The sequence below is a fragment of the Falco cherrug genome, chromosome 4 (assembly GCF_023634085.1).
Source record: "Falco cherrug isolate bFalChe1 chromosome 4, bFalChe1.pri, whole genome shotgun sequence".
Classification (NCBI taxonomy): Eukaryota; Metazoa; Chordata; class Aves; order Falconiformes; family Falconidae; genus Falco; species Falco cherrug.
In genome coordinates this window covers 36,312,726-36,330,739 of record NC_073700.1, presented here as the reverse complement: position 1 = coordinate 36,330,739, position 18,014 = coordinate 36,312,726, and the positions used below count along the sequence as shown (strand labels likewise).

The window sequence follows — 18,014 nt, the reverse complement described above, 5'->3', positions numbered from 1 at the left end:
TTTCTGAACGATTACAAAATACCTTGGTATATTTTAAAAATTATTTAAATTATGATGAATGTAATTTTCTTCTTGCAGTGATTGTTCAGGGGCCTGAAATTTGCCAATGAGACTGTCACAACATTTCTGAGAGTGGCAAGATCTGTTGGAGGGGTCTGCCTTTGTCAGTAAGTAGCATTTGTGTACCATAAGCCCCACTGTCATTATATGACTGAAGGATTCAGACTGTTATGAGGCATTTAACTATAAAGAAAATGTAATTTTCAGAAATACTGGAGATCCGTCTTCTGCCAGTAGGGATTGGATAAATGAAAAAAAGCCAAATCTGGGTTCTCCAAGGAGCAGGCATGCTGTTTAAAGCTCTCTTGGGGAATTTTTGTAGGCTTTAGGTGTTTCAGTGAATCTTTTTGGCTTTACGTAGAACTCAAGTTCTAATTAGGAAAGTAGTGTTACTTTATCTTTGCAGTTGACAGTGTTTTCCTTGGTATTCAGTGAGAATTGGTTGATGTAAACAAGGGAAAGGCAGAAATGTGAACCAAGATGCTCTGATAGACTCGCAACTGGTTAGGCACACAGATGGGAGAAAGGAATGTTCATCAGTCTTCCAGTTTTTAATCTTTTTGCTAAGTTAATAACCAATCACATGTGTATTCTTGTTTTTTCGTTATCACAAAAGATGTCACTATGTAAATATGATCCAAGGCAATTTTGGAGTAAGGCTGAATTAATTTACTTCTTTCTCTGCCATGGAATTCCTCAGTCTTTCCAAAATCATTTCACCTGTAAACTCGAGTTTTATAACTGGACAGTACAAATAGTGGAAAAGGTTTGGCAGAGCAAGCAAGCACATTGAAATGCAGAGCATATGAATCCTGAAGATGCCTATAAACTTACAGCTGGAATAATGTCTAAAAACTTAGAGCGAGAAGGCTTCCTTAGGTACAAAATTATCCTGCTAAACTTAATAGAATTACTCATATGTGAAATGTAGTTGGAGTGTGAGTATTGACTGCTACAGGTGATTATTAGTACTGTTTATCATGCTTGCAACAGAGCTATGATCCCTACCCTCATCTCTGCAATGAGAAAATCATAAACATGGAATGAGGCATAGAATACGCGATGCGTTGTACTTCTCCTGTTCTATATACCATGCAATGGTTTAATAAATTGTGATATAAATGAAAGAAGGTGTTAATAAGACAAAATCATAATATATTCTTATAAAGCCAAAGGAACTTTTTGCTAACTATTCTTAAATTTACAGCAAGTTGATTAAAAAAATTTCCTTTCTCACCCTCCCCCCATGTGAAGTTGGAAAGCATTAGTGAGGGAATTTAGTAAAAGAAGTTAACTAAGAGCGGGATCTCATACAAAGCATTCATTTATCACTGATCAAAGTAACTGAACCACTCTAATTAGCCCAAGTGTTCTAGCTTTTGCAAATGGAATTGCTTCTCAGGCATGGAATGTGGTATTTCTTATAATATTCTGGTGTCTCCTTAGCACAAAAAAAAGTGAACTGTTCCCTGAAAAATTAAAGTAAAATTCATATGAACAGCATAGTTCTTCTACTAATGCTGCCTAATCTTAGCAGATCCTGTTTTCCAACCATATCTTTCTGTGGACCAGTTAAAGCACCAGTGTGTATGTGTCATAAATAGCTGTCTTAATTTAAAATAAACATTGAGAAAAGTAACTACATGTTTAGAAAACAGCGCTGATTGTATCTCTCCTACACCTAATCTCATTGTGGGGCAAGCTGGGGCCAAGAAAGTAGTGCCTGGCTTGTGGAAGTGAAGTCCAGAAGGAGTGCCCTCCTTGCAGTTAATAGGACTAGTTGTGTGACTTGGTATCTGGCCTCCTGGGTTTTCTTGGGAATTGTAGGAGAGTCTGTTTCCTCTGGAGCCAAGGACTGTGTATGGCTCATGCTTGACTGACAGCAGTGAGTTTGTTGGACATCTAGCTCTGGATGAACCTAAAGGCATACTCATCTTAGCCCTAGGAAAGTAGCTAGTGCTTGACTTTAGAAAGCTAATACTGTGAAGGTCAGTACATTAGCCTAGAGAAATATCTTCTGATTTGAGCTCTTCTGAGCATCTGAAATAAAGCAGCTTCATTTAGCATGAAAAATGGTACAGTGATGTGAGCCTTCCAAAACTAAACCAGTCCCTGGCAACACATGACAATGCAAGCCAGCCTCTCCTTCCTGAACATGTCTCCCTTTCATTCATCATAATACTCAGAAAGTCAAGCAGATCCTTTCCCGCACAGAATAACTAAATAAACTATATGCCAGGAGTTAAGCAGGTGTTTGAAAGCAAGCAGACCTTCCAGCTTAAAGGCAGGACAGCTGTCTCTGAATACTTTTCCAAGCCATGTCCTGAGCAACATGATGCCTTTTCTCCCTAAGGTAAAGGGGAGGCCCTTTCAGAAATTTCATGCCACTTGTTTCATTTATTTTTCACTTGTATTCCTTGATCTGATCAGATTGCCATAGAGCTGCTTTTGTAGGGTGCAGCAGTTGCAGGACTTCCCCTCAAATGAAACTCTGGGGGATCAAACTGTGCCTTCTTCCTTAGAGCAGGGAACTAGCTGTGCAACTAGAAAAGAGGATAGCCTCTTTTCTGGTCAAAAGTATCAGAAAGTGCTATTATAAGGCAATTATTTATCCATAGGGTTAAGGTTTACAGACAAGTCAGTAGTATCCTGAGTAACAGCAGATACAGTGAGGGCTGGCAATTAACGTGTTGATGAAACAGCTGTGCCTGTCAAGCCCCTGGGTATTAGACTTTACAGTATACTTAAGTTTCTTTATGATTCTGCCAAATTTTAGATCAACCTGTTCATTCACTCAGGAAGTGGCAAAGGTTTTAGGAAACTTGGTATGAGAAGAACATTTCCAGATTCTAATGAACTTCTCAAATACGCTGGCAGTTTTTAGTGCAGAGTGACATGTTCATGTTTGTGCTGCTGGTACCTTCCCCCTGCTCAGAGCAGCTGGGTTTCAGTTTGAGGAAGTGTCTCATATCCCATCTGCTCTGTGGCAGTCAGTGGTGCATCGCTGCAGTCATTGCGGTTTTTTCACCTGCCAGGCTGTGCAGCTGTTGTGCGCGTCTTGACAAAATCCTTGTATTTGAGATTTTGACCAAATGTCTTCGCAGCTTGTCTCCAGAATGGGGCAATGGCCTAAACTATACAGGAACAGGATGAGGCATCAGCAAACATTTGTGTGAGGCTGTTTAACGTGTTAGGGCAGGATGTGTGATGCCAGCTAGTTGTACTGGAGGTGTGAGAACTTGCTCCATAGGAAATCTGCTCCTGGAGTCTCATTTATGATTTTCCTTTGTTGTTCATTTCTGTGGAATGAAACCTCATTTTCATTATCTAAAAGATCACCCCCAGTGACAAAATTTTGTGTTTCAAAAGGTCACAACAGCCCCATGCAACGCTATAGGCTTGGGGCAGAGCGGCTGGAAAGCTGTCTGGTGGAAAAGGACCTTGGGGTGCTGGTCAGCAGCCGGCTGAACGTGAGCCAGCAGTGTGCCCAGGTGGCCGAGAAGGCCAACAGCATCCTGGCTTCTCTCCCAGTGTGGCCAGCGGGACAAGGGAATTGATCGACCCCCCTGTACTGGGCACTGGTGAGGCCGCACCTCAAATCCTGTGTTCACTTGTGGGCCCCTCACTTCAGGAGGGACGTAGAGGGGCTGGAGCGTGTCCAAAGATGGGCAACGGAGCTGGGGAAGGGGCTGGGGCACAGGTCTGATGGGGAGTGGCTGAGGGAAATGGGGGGGTTCAGCCTGGAGAGGAGGAGACTTGGGGGGACCTGATCGCTTCCTACAGCTGCCTGACAGGAGAGTGTAGGCAGGTGGGGGTCGGTCTCTTCTCCCAGATAAGAAGTGACAGGACAAGAGGAAACGTCCTCAAGCTGTGCCAGGGGATGATTAGGTTGGATATTAGGAAAAACATCTTCACTGAAAGGGTGGTCAAGCATTGGAACAGGCTGCCCAGGGAGGTGGTGGAATCACCATCCCTGTAGGGTTTTAAAAAACACATAGATGTGGTGCTTAGTGACATGGCAGTGCTGGATTAATGTTGGACTTGATGATCTCGAAGATCTTTTCCAACCTAAATGATTCTAAGATTCTTTATTTGAAGAGCACTCAAATCTGGCTTTTCCTCTGTGATCTGGACTCTTAATAGAGTTGGGATTTCTTGGCCTTGACTGCATGGTGGCTTATATGGCAACACAACTGCAATTTCAGTCCAATTTGAAGTTCACGAGCCTCATATTTTCTGGCAGTATCAACAGAGAACAAAGGATTGTCCTAGCAGCGAATTTTAAGTGAAAATCCCGTAATTATTCTCTGCTGATGAGACATGAAGAGCGGTAATGACACTAAGCAATGTTTCATCATCAGTGTCCATACTGAGAAGAAACAGAAGGTTTATGGTAATGCAACTTTCAATCAATTAAAACTCATTATAATGGTTTCCTAAGAAATGTTTTATATGTAATCATTAGAACATATCTTACATTGTCATGATTTCTGTAACTGTCTTTCTCTTCCTGAGATAGTGGAAAATGGTAAAACGATTAAGTTGGATTCTCAGCTGTTGCAGTTGCTGAAGCTTTCCTGATTTATAATGGAGGACAACCATATGCATAACTCGGGTCGTCAATATAAAATCCTGAATGTGTCCATTAACTCCTTATCTGGAACTTCTAAAATACTCTTTCAGTGACTTCACAGAACACAACTGGAGCATCATCACAGTTACTGGATCCACCTTTTTTGGGAGTCGTTAGGAGTCTTTTCCAGATACCTAGAGTCTGTGCCTTTGGTTGCTTTTACTTAGGGTAAGATTAGGTTAGCTCTGAAGCGAGATGTAGAGTTACAATATAAACCAGTTAGTGAAATTAGGGAAACTTTCTTTTAAGAATGTAATGCAGGGTCTCTTGTGGTGTATACTTACAGAAAAGACTGACTTCTTGGGTCAGATTTTTTCTAGACTCTAATAAGACACTTGGAGACTCCTAGCTGCAGTTCTCTGTCTGACAGCTATGGTGGCAAAAGCTCAGTGTTTTAACCTCTTTCTTCTCCTTTCCTGGCTTTTTTAACTCTAAGCTTCTGCTAGGACTTTTCTGTGGTTTCTGAGCACCACAAGGACCCATATTTGATTTGAGAGCACAGAGTGTTGTACTACAGACAGTTGGTAATAATACTACAGTACTGAAATACAGATTACTAGCACAGCTCTTTTGTCATTAATGAGTCAAAATAACTTACAACACTGTATGCTCAGCAAAGAACGGGGTTTAAAGCAGTATGCTCTCCTGATTCCCCTCAGTCCTTCTTTAAGAAAGCAAGAGACAACCAAACAGGACTCTGAAATATTCTTTCAGTCGTTGTATTTCACCCGTGCATCCAGGAACATCTCCTTCCTTTGGGTAATCAGAAGTTTAGATTAATTATGCTAATCAGCTACTCCAGGCTGACACAATTAGCCAGAACAGGCAGTATCTCTTAAATCCATACAGGATCTTTCCTACTTGATGACTTTAATTTCATGATCCATTACAACAATTACAGGAAAAGAGAGAGCTCTCCAGTTGTGTTTTCACCTCTATCATTCCACATTTCCACCAGTGGTCATAAAACTTCCCCCCAGATTCCAGGGACAGAAAGTGCCTTCATGAGGCTGCATTTGGACTCACTGCTCTGCAGGGACTTTTAGTTTCTGTTATCTCACAACTTGAAAAGTATGTTTATGCACAGTTACCAAACATTTAACTGAAGAACATTCGTGTTAGACTCATCACAGAAAGGTGCCAAGAAGCTCTCCCGTAGATCTGGCTAGTGGAGCGACGGATCTACATGTGGCAGTGTAGATGTAGCTTGTAGAGCTTGAACAGGGAATTAAATTTCAGAGAAGATCAACGTGAAAAGTAATGAAAATTCATCTACTCTACTGCACTGTAAGAATGTGAAGAAATATTTTTGTTGGTATCTTTTCAACAGCTATGGTAGTATTTGTATTCAATGTAATGGTGGCTTTTGGCATCTCCAGGGTAAAAAGGAAAAAGATCTTTTCTTCAAATGATATTCTTCTCTTGACCACAAATATAGATACCATTAATACCAGCACGGACATTCCTTGTCGATGATGTGCAGACCTGTAACATCTGCATTGTGAATAAGAAATCCAAAAGATTAGGATAAATCAGAACAGAACCTTTTGATCAGCATTGGAATGACAGGAGCTAGTATTTTATATATCAATGGTATAAAATATTGATTTTGCATATTTCCATTTCAATCAAGAAATTAAAACTGAGGAGAATTTAGGGTTTGTGCTTATCTGTATGTTTTCAATGTAACTATTTCTGCTTGATCTGGCTAAACTTGAAGAGTGAGAGTTGTGTACCTGTGGTCTTTTCCAGACAGACCCCAGCTGTCTGCTTGCCAGCCCCAGCCCAGAGGCCATGTGTGCTAGTGTAAGATCAAACTAAAGAGTCCTGCTGAGATTTTCAGCCCCTTGGTATAACGTACCTATCGTCCTTCTGACTAGAGCTCATTGCCCATCACACACTATAGGTAGAGGTTGTTTACCTCTACCTTCAAAATCCCATGGAGACATAATCAGTAACACTCATTTTTATAGGCACGAGTTTTTTCCAGCTGTAAGAAGCGTAACTATTTCCAAGTTATTTTTTAAGTACCATGAGAAGGAGCAGTTTGGAGTATCATGACTGCAGGTGTTCATAAAGAGATTTTTCTAAGTGTGAAGATAACTTCAGGGAAACAAAAAGTAATTTGTTTGAAAATATAATCAGTGAGATTTGGAGGTGAGCATTCATGTTTGCTTGATCTGTCAGTATAGAATGATCCTGATAAGAGGCTGTGAATGACCTTAAAACCTGCAGGATCTAAAAAAGAAAACTAATGGAAAAGACGGAGAAAGTTGTGGTTTTTTCCTGCAGTCCGCAATTTTGTTCTCTTTCCATTGTATTATAGGTCAGCACTGATGCTTCAAGCACTTAGTCCGTCTCTTCAGTACTTTTTCATTTCCTTGATAGTATTTTGTTCTTTTGCTTTCTCTCCTTTCTCTTAAAAGTCGTAGCTGCAGAAAAGTGACTTCTCTGAAAGCTACAAATTTTAATTTATGGTTTTTTTAATAGGCACTCATCGCTCTGACCAGTAGTCACACTTGCCTTTTCTGCTTGGGAAAATCCCACCTCCCTCTGCAGACATAAAAATTTGTGTACATTCAGCTGTCAGGCACTTGGTGATAATATCTGCCATCATCTTCTTTGTCAGGAAGATCTGAAATTGGTGGTCAGCCTGTGGTCAGATGTACTGTACGCTTCCTTGCATTCTTACGGATGATAAAGCATTAGCTTGCCTTTGTCAAGCATGTAGACTGCAAATGGCAGATATGGGATGACATCCTCTAATCTTCCAAGAGGGACGATATAGTCACAATAAAAAGAAATGCTTTTTTCTTCTGTTCCTAGCCATTATGGGCACTTGTGATCATTACTGGTAAGCGACCTGTTTTTGCAGTAGTAACCTGAGTGGATATGAGTAGGCTGGAGGAGAAGATACTGCAATATTTGAGACATGAGATAATGAGATTCTTGACAAGAATTTGGCATGTGGCTATGTGAAGTGATTAATGTTTAATGTAGTGATATTACAATGCAAAAAAGGGAAGAGAGCTAGTAAAGGAAACCAATCAAATTACTCTGTATAGTGCCACGGATCCAGCTTTGAAATTCCTTAAAAGGATTACGATTTAGTTTAATTAAATCCTTCGCTCGCCCTAACATTGCTTAACAATTTTTAGTATCTCCCTAGATTTCTAACATTACGGAGAAGACAGGTATGAGTCAGATTACTTTGTGTGTTGAGTTTTAAACATGAGCCATGAACCCCTGAAATCTTTTGTTGTTTAAGAATACATTTTACTCTTTCCATTTAGGGTTTAGTCATCCTTTTCATAAGTCTTTTGATGAATAAGGTCATTAAAATTAACACAGTATTAAAATAGCTGGTCTCAGTAATTATAATGTTTAACCATGGTTTCTCCTGAGATTAAAAACTCTGTTCATTTTATCTTCCAATCCAAGAACTTTAACAGACCTTATTTATAGCAGCCCGAAGACTTGTAGCTGGGTATAGCTTAAGGCAACCACAATATTCTTGTGTATCAATGACATCATATGTTTCTATGGTGAAGTAACTTTTAATACTCTTTTTCACTCGTCATCTCACATTTAAATATGTTGCTTATTTTTTTGGTAATCATTTAAAAATATTTCAGGCCTTCCTAATGCTAATAGTTATTTTGTTTGATACTCTCATTAAGTTTTCCATTAACAAATTTTACCTGTCACACATTCCCACCTACCCATTAACTGAGTCACTGCCTGTTGACACATATTGCGTGATGAGTTTTATGTAAGAACCAAAAGTTTTGTGCGTAATAAAATAGAGATTGAGATTAAATTTAGGGGAAAAAAATTCTCTAAAAAATATATTACAAGACTTTTAATGGTGTTTAATATGATGACCAGGACATGATGAAACAATGAGAACTGTAACTAAAATTTCATGCCTCTTAACAAGTGGTGAATATATTTAATTTCCTGCATTTAAACAGGCCACTGCTGTAAGCTATTCTTACAAATGTTTGCTGAACGCTGACTACAGGTAGCTCCAGGAGTAAAGCAAATTGGATATGAATTGGCTGAAGATGGTAGTTACTTAACTATTTTAATTCAGTAATTCACAGATCCTTTAAAGTCAGAGATTCTGACTTACTGCAGTAAATCACAAACTAGTTGGAAGGCACATCAGTACAAAATGCTTGGCAGAGCCTCCTGTGCACTTGCTAGCGTTCGTGTATCAGTCATTGTCTTGCTGAACGACAGGGTGAACTTAGTTAATGGAAAACATCGCTTTGATGCAAATACCTATATTATCCATTCCCAGTGAACGAGCGCCATACAAGCTTTCATGTAACTTGAGTTGTCGTGGTATGCACAACACCGTAAGAATCCCAGTTCTAAAGGTACCTGAACCCTCAGCTTCACTTGGGAGATTTATAAAAAATCTTTTGGTTTAAATAATAGAAAAAGCATAGAGAAACAGAATGGAAAACATATTATTAACAGCATATTTAACATAACAAACATCATTATTGGGTTGAGAATGCTTAGTTGATTTTTATCATAGCTGCTTAGCTTCTTTAACTTCTCCAGCAGTCATCTACCTTGAGGAATTTATAGGGGATTTTCATTGCTCCTATTATCGTAGGTGGCAGCCGGACCTTTCTGAAGGAGCTGGTCTTTGCAATTGTCAAAGAAAAAGTCTTGAATTTCCCACACAACTCCTGTTTACCTTCCCCCTTATCTTCTGAAACTGGGAATGAGGATATCACGTAGTTCTGCGGAAAATCAGAATTTCTTCCACTTGTCTTTATTATGGCTTTATGATGAGAATCTCTGTCGAATGCCCTAGTTAGCATATTTCTGTCTCCAGGCTGTGTTTTCTGGAGATAGCTTTGAGAAGAAACTTTTATAAATCATACTGTAAGATCTCCTTGTGAGTGCAGTTTTCCTATTGGATGCATCACTGTTCTTTCTCTATGAACTTCATAAAAAGATTAAACATAATACCACAGAGAACAAAAAAAGTGAGAGGCGCCACAATATTTTTAAGGAAACACTTCTGGAAGCACTTTGTGCTGTTTTTTAAAGTATTTTCTATCATAGTTCAGGCCGTACTGATCTTCTTCATATTCTATATATAAAGTATATTTAGAAAAAAGCGGAATCAAGTTTTGCAGGAACTTTTTTGGAGGAACTCTGCTAACTTTCTGCTTCTTTTTCTGTAATGTCATCTATAATCCTTCTGTCGGTTGAGATGAGTAAACTCTTCTCCCGGGCAGTGCAAACTGCAGCACACTGTGAGCTGATTACCTTACATTAGCCATTTCAGAAATTACTGGCAGCTAATCTTCATAAAGCTAATCAGTCAGAGAAGAAGGCACCCAGCAAATAAATACCACACATCTTTGTGCTTGAAACAATTAGGACTGACCCTAATCTGATTTAAAGAATTGGAGTGCTTCCAAAAAGGGAACAGTGTGTGGCTGCCTTCACTAATTCCATAAAGCTCTAGTGTTTTTTTAATTGACCCATCTTCTTGATGTACTTTGTTGTTTTTCCTTTCTGATCTTTCGTAGCTTGAATTTTCAAAAGCTATTACAAATCCAAAAAGGTAATGTCAGCAACCATCAGTTAGAGCTAGCTTTTAAGTCTGCTCTTCCAATACATTATAAATTTCAAAAAGTTAATTTAAATATTTGTGGGGTTTTTTTTCTTTTCATTTCACTCATGCTTGAGTTTTGGAGAGAGTGAGAATATTTTCTCTTTCATATGGGATCTCTCCTCCCACTCCCTTAAAAGTGTCCTAATTCTGCAATGCTGCTGAAGTGGTTTTAAAAACGATGCCACTTCAAACAACAGTTTGAGGTTTTGCTGGATACAGCTCATGCTGCTTATCGCCAGAGAAAGTAAATATCCTGAATTCAAAATACTTAGAAATAATTTAGCACCATAGTACCTAGCCATGTTAATTAACATCTTACAGGACACAATTGAGCATGTTGTTCAAAGGGAAATTCTGTGGAAACCGGTATAATTTTTAATACAGACGGTGTAAATCAACCTAATCTGAATGTCTCCAAAAAGTATTAAAACCATTGCTGTGCATCATGCACTGGTGTGAACATTACGTTAAGCACATACATAAGGGAAAGAAGAATGATCTTGGATGGTCACAGAAGTCGGCAGAGGCAAAGGTGCTGGCATTCAGCAGAGCAGCCTGGTGCCTGCCTAGCGATAAGGAGAGGTTAGCCTTCCCTCCTGTGCAGTCATGTCTGTTCCATTGTGTAGGTAGAGAACAGGCTGTCTTTTCCCTTAGAAATGATAATTTTTTTTTCATTTAAAAAAACATTTTGCATTGGATGCTTTCAGATTTTTAAAATTGAAAATGTTGTAACTAGGTGTTGGTGGTTCTTCCACAGTTGATTTCCAAATGGGAAGGTTGGTCTGGGATCAAAGTGGTGGTTTTTTCAGCTGTAGTAGAAATCAATTATGCAGAAGCTTGTAAATGCTAGACCCAGAAATTCAGGTGCCCTTTGGAGCCCTGAAAGCACTCTGAACTACCTGATAGTTTGTGACAGTCAAAAAGAAAGGAAAATAAAGAACAGAAACAAAGTATTAAATATTGTCACTTCCAAATGAAATCCAGGGGAATGCTTTTAAGGATTACCCAATAACAATCAAAGACGGAAAAGTACATTAATATTTCAGATAGAAATGCTGCTGTGAATAGTGTGATGTGACAAGATCGATGTAAGATATCATATGAGTGCTGGATTCCTAGCTTCCATTAAAACAAAAGAATAAAAAAGGCCCAGCTCATCTGCTTGATGGTATAGAAATGTCACATGTAAAATGATCACTAAGGAAGTTTGTCAGTGTAAAAGACTTATTTATGCTAATTATTTGGATTAAACATTTTTACACCGGCATGTTAAAATAAGCAGTGGGTATCAAGCTGGAAGACATTTCTGTTGCCTTTTTTTCATTGTTGGTTTTTTTGTTTTGTTTTTTGTTTGTTTGTTTTTTTCCTAGTTCCTGTCATGACCTACTGCTACACCTCTTTCTGGGCAAATGGCTGTGTATTACAAATCTGGTTGTAGTCTGCGTAATAGGATGTGATGAATTATACTTATAGAATTCTCTGGTTTTAACATATGATATCTGTGGCCTGATGGACTATGCGCTAGTCACTGTGGCATGCTTGTTCCATAAACGCAAGCCCCATGAGTTCGAAGACCTGTGGAGTTAATGGTATTGATCTAATTTGTGAACACAGCCCCCTTCCCAACTGCATCTGGCTGTGGGTCCTCAGTACAAGGAAGATGTGGATAAAGATGAGCGAGCCCAGTAGAGCCCAAGATGGTAACGGAGCTGGAGTTCCCTGTGAGGTGATGCTCAGGGAACTGGGCTTGTTTACATCAGGGAAGGGGACCTAATAACAGCCTTCCAATGTTTGAATGATTTTACGATTCCATGTGAAGCAATGGTACTTAGTGGAAATAAAGCCTAAATCACTAAACTAACAGGACTTGGTGTAACCTGAAACAATTGCAGCAGCCTTGCACTCAGCTAGTCTTGCAGTGGGCAGTAGGCGCCCTTTGCCTCACTGGTACCCTGATGGCTTTGAAAGGTCTCAGTGTCTTGCAGATGGATGTGTGTTTGCAGCAGAACTTTAGAATAAACAATCCTGCATGAATCACCTTAGATCCATGCTTCACGTTACGGAGCAAATATCAAGATACCTAAAGACAAAATGTGTTCCAGGAGCAATGTTTTTGCTGAAGGTTGAAAGAACCAAGTTCCAAGTGTCTTCTCCCTATCCCAAGTCAGACAGGCAATGGTCTATGTGGATTCCTTCTTCTCTCTTTTTTTTTTTTTTTTTTTTTTCCCCCCTTTTATATCCCTGTCTGTTTTATCTTCTGGATTCTTAAAATTATATCTAATATTAGATGGGAAAATTAGAAATCTGGTAAAGGTTCACTGAAAAACTAACTGTAACTTCCATTTGTGCTTAAAGAAGAAATACAGTGGCAGGTTCTGGCTGCTCTCTGATTTGTTTCTTGGTTTTCCTTCAATCTTTATTCTTATGCCTCACATGTTTCAAGTGCACCCAAAGTGATGTGAAACCCGCACACTATTTTTACAGAGAACTGCAGGGTCCCTGTGGCATTGAAAATTTTATGTGCAGTGTCTGGTTATTTCCACAGAAACCCAGGAGAACCACTCATGATACACACTTCAGGTTGCTAACTTAACAATGCAAGCTTTGGAGAATCCTCTTTAAAAGGTAAGGGTTTCTCCTCCCTCAGTTCCTTAATTTGGCTTGCAATACCTGGCCATAATGCTAATAAATGGCTTTACTCAAGAGAACCAATCATACTGCAAAAGTTCCTTCTAAAATAGTAGGGTTTCTGTTTATAATAGTAACTATTCCATGTTTTTTTCTTGGACACTTGTAATTCTATATACTGGAGGCAGAAGCACGTCATACCTCCAAATTAACGAGTTTTAAGACAGCTGCATAGCTTTCTTTCACAGTAAGTTTTCTGCTTATGTCAAAACAGCCATCACCCTCTTTTCCAATGCTTCTGCAAAGCAGGCAGGTCAATGGTTGGAAATTTTGGTTAAACCAGCTCTTAGATTATTGGGTTATTGCTATAAATTTGCTCTTGTCTAATTTAAGTACACTCTAATTGCTACTTTACACTGCAAGTAGCTTTTCAGTGTCAGAATAATCAAATTAACAGGGATGACCCTTCAACCATTCATTGATGCCTCTGTTGTGTTTTCAAAGGTCTCATTTTATAGTTTTCTTATATAAGTCAAGTTCTTTTTGTTGCTGTTTGTTATGCTAAAGCATCTAGTTGTGTATTGAGCATGTTCTAAGCAAAAAGCATCCCAAACATCTTGAAGTTTCATTTAGACTATAACAAAAGGGAGGGAAAAAAAAAAGAAAAAAAGGAAAGAGAAGGAAGTGTTTGTTGTAGTAGAAGAGTGCAAAGTATTAAAGACTCATATACATTGAGAGGGAACTATTTTTTAATTTGTAATTATTAGGCATTAATTTTGCATGCAGGTAGTAGCATACAGAATGAAATCCAGCAGGGGAGCAAGGCTTCTACAGTAGTCTTTGTTGTCCAAATTGGAAGGAAATGCCAGTGCCTGGAAATGCAGCAAGGCTGTACGGCACAATTTAGTGACCTGCTTGCCAAGTACACACATCCTCCTCCTCCTCTATCTTCTTACACAGCCAACAATAAAGCATGTGCTTAAATACTTTGTGAACAGGGGAGATCTGGAGCCCTGTGTGAGTCTCAGCTGGTGTGACACTAGGCAGATTTAGTGCAAAATCTTTCCCAGTTTATTAGCTGGCATGATAGGGAGTGGGGGTTCCTGGCAGTAAGAGTGAATAGGCATGACGATATGGAACAGGCTTGTGTGGGAAAATAAACAACTTAATTTTGTTGGAAAAAAATCAGTTTGTATTGAAGGAGAGAGATGCAGAATGACTGTGGTTACTGTGTTTTACCTTCTTGACTGTTAGTATAGCTAGGTACTTGATTCCTGTATAAATGAACCAGCGTAGCAGAGCAACACTAAAACTATTTAATCTGGGATAGTTTAATATTTAGCTGTATCTATACTTCAGCACATTACTGCTGTATTTCCTCATAAAATGGTTTTCACTCTGAAACTATTACTTTCTCTTCCCTGCTGAGCGCCCCCCCCCACCCCCCATGTGGACTGGATGCTATGGTATCTCAATGTTTTTTTCCAGCTGGAAGAGCTCCTGTAAGCAACTGGGCTGCATTTGGTTTGGTATAACTTTTGAAAGTAATGGCATTCAATAACCATGGTAGGATTTTGATGCACAGTCATAAAATGCAAAATAAATCATTAGTCTTCTGCTTCACTTTTTCAATTTGGGATATAATCCTGTTCCCCAAGCAAAGCTGAAATGTCTGGTGCACACCTTGTGCTCAACAGAATTTTCATGAGAAAAATAAGAAAAGACTCGTAAGTGCTGCTATTAATCATAAATTTGAAATTAATACTGAATGCTTATATTCTTTGAGGTATCCTTTTTCCATTAAATCTATTCTGGAAAGTAACAGCATTAGTAACAAAAAATTAGAGGTTAGCAAGAAATAATGCTTTTTCAAAAACTTGAGAAGAACCCATGTGATGTGGAAATAAGCGTTGAACTATTTTAGAGAGCTTTTTGATTTTGTGGATTGGACTTATTTTTGATGGGTAGTATATGTCACAGCTGTATTTACTGCTTTGATATTTGATTAAAGAAAACTAATTTTGTGACATGAAAAAAAAAGAAAAAAGGATGGTATACTTAATAAGTAGGTTTTTAACAAAAATTTAAACATACTGTTCTATTCTCATCAGTGGTCTAAATTCAATATACATAGAAATTCCTCAGTTTGCTATCAATATAATCCATAAATTGTCTGATGGATTGTCCAAATGATAATGGTAACTAGCTCTTGTGCTTTAATTTAAATATGATCATGTTATTTCAGTCATTATACAGATTTCTGGAATGTTTCTCTGCCCATGGGAAAACAGTTTGAGTATGTATGAGAGTTGCATATATTTTTGTGGGGGTGGGAAAAAAAAATTTAATTTCATCTTCCCCTTAGAATATACTCTGGTTCCAAAGGTTGTTCTGAAAATGGTTACATTTTTCTGACAGCTGTTCAGTCATCGTGAGGGTATGTCTTTAAGGGAAAGGCACTCATTTCCAATCGGCAAATTTCTAATATTAGATATTAGACTATAAAAAACTTCGCCCTCAAACCCTTTTTTACTTCACTGCTTCTTGTTGATAAAATCCAATCAGCCCAGAGGGAATTTATAATTCTAGCAATTGCACCAGATGATTACTACCTACAGGAGCAATCACTTATAGTACATCACCTGCGGACTGATGAACCATTTATTATCAAGGGTTTAATTGCTTGTAATACATCCTCGTGGCAAGATACACACACACGCACACACATATATACCTGATTTATACATATGTATAAATATATGACACTTCCCATACTTCTGTTAGGGATGGAAAATGTTCAGTTCAGATTAGAATTTGCAAAATGAAAAATACCCAGATTATCTTAGAAACACTTGAATCTAGAATACAGGTTCACAGTCTGTGTTCATCCCTGGATCAAGTTTAAGACAAGAATTAAAGATGACAGAGAAGGAAAGGTGTGTGTGTGTGTGTGTGTGTGCAAAGTATTATTTATTTGAATCTTGAAGAGAGTTGTCATGTAATAGCTGGAGTTTGAGATTAAGATTTTGGGATTCCTGTTCAACCACAGTTATCTATTAAAATTTTTAAAGTTACTATTTAGAGTGTGAGTGTGTGTGTGTCTAAAATTGTTACTGTTTGAAGGTGAGCTGGTGTTGTGGGTTTAAGAGGGTTATGATGGGACCCACAAGCAAGTGATGTCTCCTTGCATGCACTGCTCGTAGAGACAGGAAAAGATCACTGGGACACAATTAAATGCTTGTCAGCACTGGGATTTGTTTTATCTTTATAAGTTTGCCATTCTTTATATGACTGCTTCTCAACAGTGCTAGATGTATTTAACAAAACATACTCTGGATCACAGTTGTTGATGTTAAAGCTGGGAGCCAGTTGTCGGGTATATATCAAAAAACCACTAAGACACTCCTGGTCCTAAAGCTGTGTGAAAAATGAAACACAAGAAGAAAATCTGAAGGTTTATTTAAATTATTTTAGCGGGAGTGGTCCCTACTGCATCAGCTGGAAAAAAACAGAGTGTGTTGCCTTCCCTCTGTGTACTGCTCCGCACAACAGAAGTACGGAGGAAAAGGGAGTTGATCTGAAGTAGAAGCATAAGGACGAAAAGGTTGTATGAAGCCCTCGTTAAGACAGTGATGGTTATAGGTATGAACGTGAACTTCACTCCTTTGTTTTGGTTAATCTTCTATTACAGTCCTGTGTAGGGAAGTGCTACTAACAGCACTTGGGAGCACTTAAGCCCGGAAAGCCTGTGTGACTTGCCTGTGTCAGCAGCATCTAGGGCGTTGATCTGGCCAGGTGCTTGGCCAGCACCTTGCTTGCAGGACTGTCTTCCTTTCCATCAGCTTCCCCCAAGGCATTCTTTCCATAGCTGGGACCACAGAATCTGGGTTTTTATAAACTATTTACAGTTGTGCTTTTGGATACTTGGGAACTTGGGTACTATCTGCAATTAAAATGTGTGTGCCATGGTTAAAGGGATTAATGAGGCAACCCAGATGAGAACATTCCCCAAAAGTGATTTTTGCCACTGTTCTGGATTCCATTAGAAACTTCTAACATTGTTCCTTTCATACAGAGTTAATCTTCTCTATAATGAGAATATTGTAAAGTATACTACAAGAAGGAGTATCTAAATATTTTTTATGAGAGATAATACATGTAGGATCAACTCTTGCTTGCCTCATTCGTGCAGCTAGTCCCATTGAATCTAAACAGGAATGCCACGGTAAATAAAGCAAGCAGGATTGGTCCTATATATGCTATTTCTATATTTCATTTTCCTCTTGATTTCTGTTTCATTTGTAATTAACACAGTGTACTGATTAAATCATTAACTGTATAGTTCTTCTTTCATCAGCGTCTTGTAGATTGAGATTCTAATGTACTGTAACCCATTGCTAGGATAGCTATAAAAGTTTTGATTTATGAAGGCAAATATTTTCTGTTCTGGTATCATTTGTGATCAAGAAATGATACAAACAAATTTGTCTAAGATAATCACTTCCTCACGTCTGCCGGTGCTAGAAAACTCATCGTAACTGGGATAAAGAGGAGGAGGAATTTTTAGTTCTTTTGAAGCGTATTAAACTCTGAGAGCTTCTCTGAGGTACCAAGTGTAGAGGCTATAGAGATTTACTGCCATGAAATGGGAAGTGCCCTTGCTTTCACATAGCTGCTGCTAAGATGTCAGTCTCGCTGGAAATGACACTGTAGATTTTTGCTTGTTCTTCTATCCTAGCTGCTGAAAGCTTGAAATTTTAAATGTTTTGTCCTCTAGGTCCATGTAATTCAATAACTGTCTCAGCAGCTTTGCATTGTAACGTTCTAATGCAAAGCACCTATCTTGCCTCATGAAGTGTTGTAAAGCCAGTAGAAAGCAGTGTTGTGGTTACAAATTTTATTTTCTTATCAGTGTCTTATGGCAGCAATATTTTGGGTACATTACAAAACTGCTGTCATCTTTTCAGGGTTGTGCATAGTGGCTATTAGTATATCTTGGAAAGATACCCGCCTCTCCCTGCTAGAGACTTGTCCCTGGAACAGATG

At 38.7% G+C, this 18,014-nt stretch overlaps 1 long non-coding RNA gene across 3 annotated transcripts in view; it reads left to right on the top strand.

Moving 5' to 3' along the window:
* The window catches only part of LOC114016746 (uncharacterized), a 192,481-nt gene that overhangs the window by 128,339 nt on the left and 46,128 nt on the right, over window positions 1–18,014 (top strand). The window contains exon 4 of one of the 3 annotated variants that reach the window (XR_008731665.1): window positions 79–168. The exons of the other annotated variants lie outside the window; for them this stretch is intronic. This is a non-coding gene — a long non-coding RNA (uncharacterized LOC114016746). Of the gene's footprint in view, window positions 1–78; window positions 169–18,014 lie in introns of those variants that run through there. 3 annotated transcript variants of the gene reach the window in all.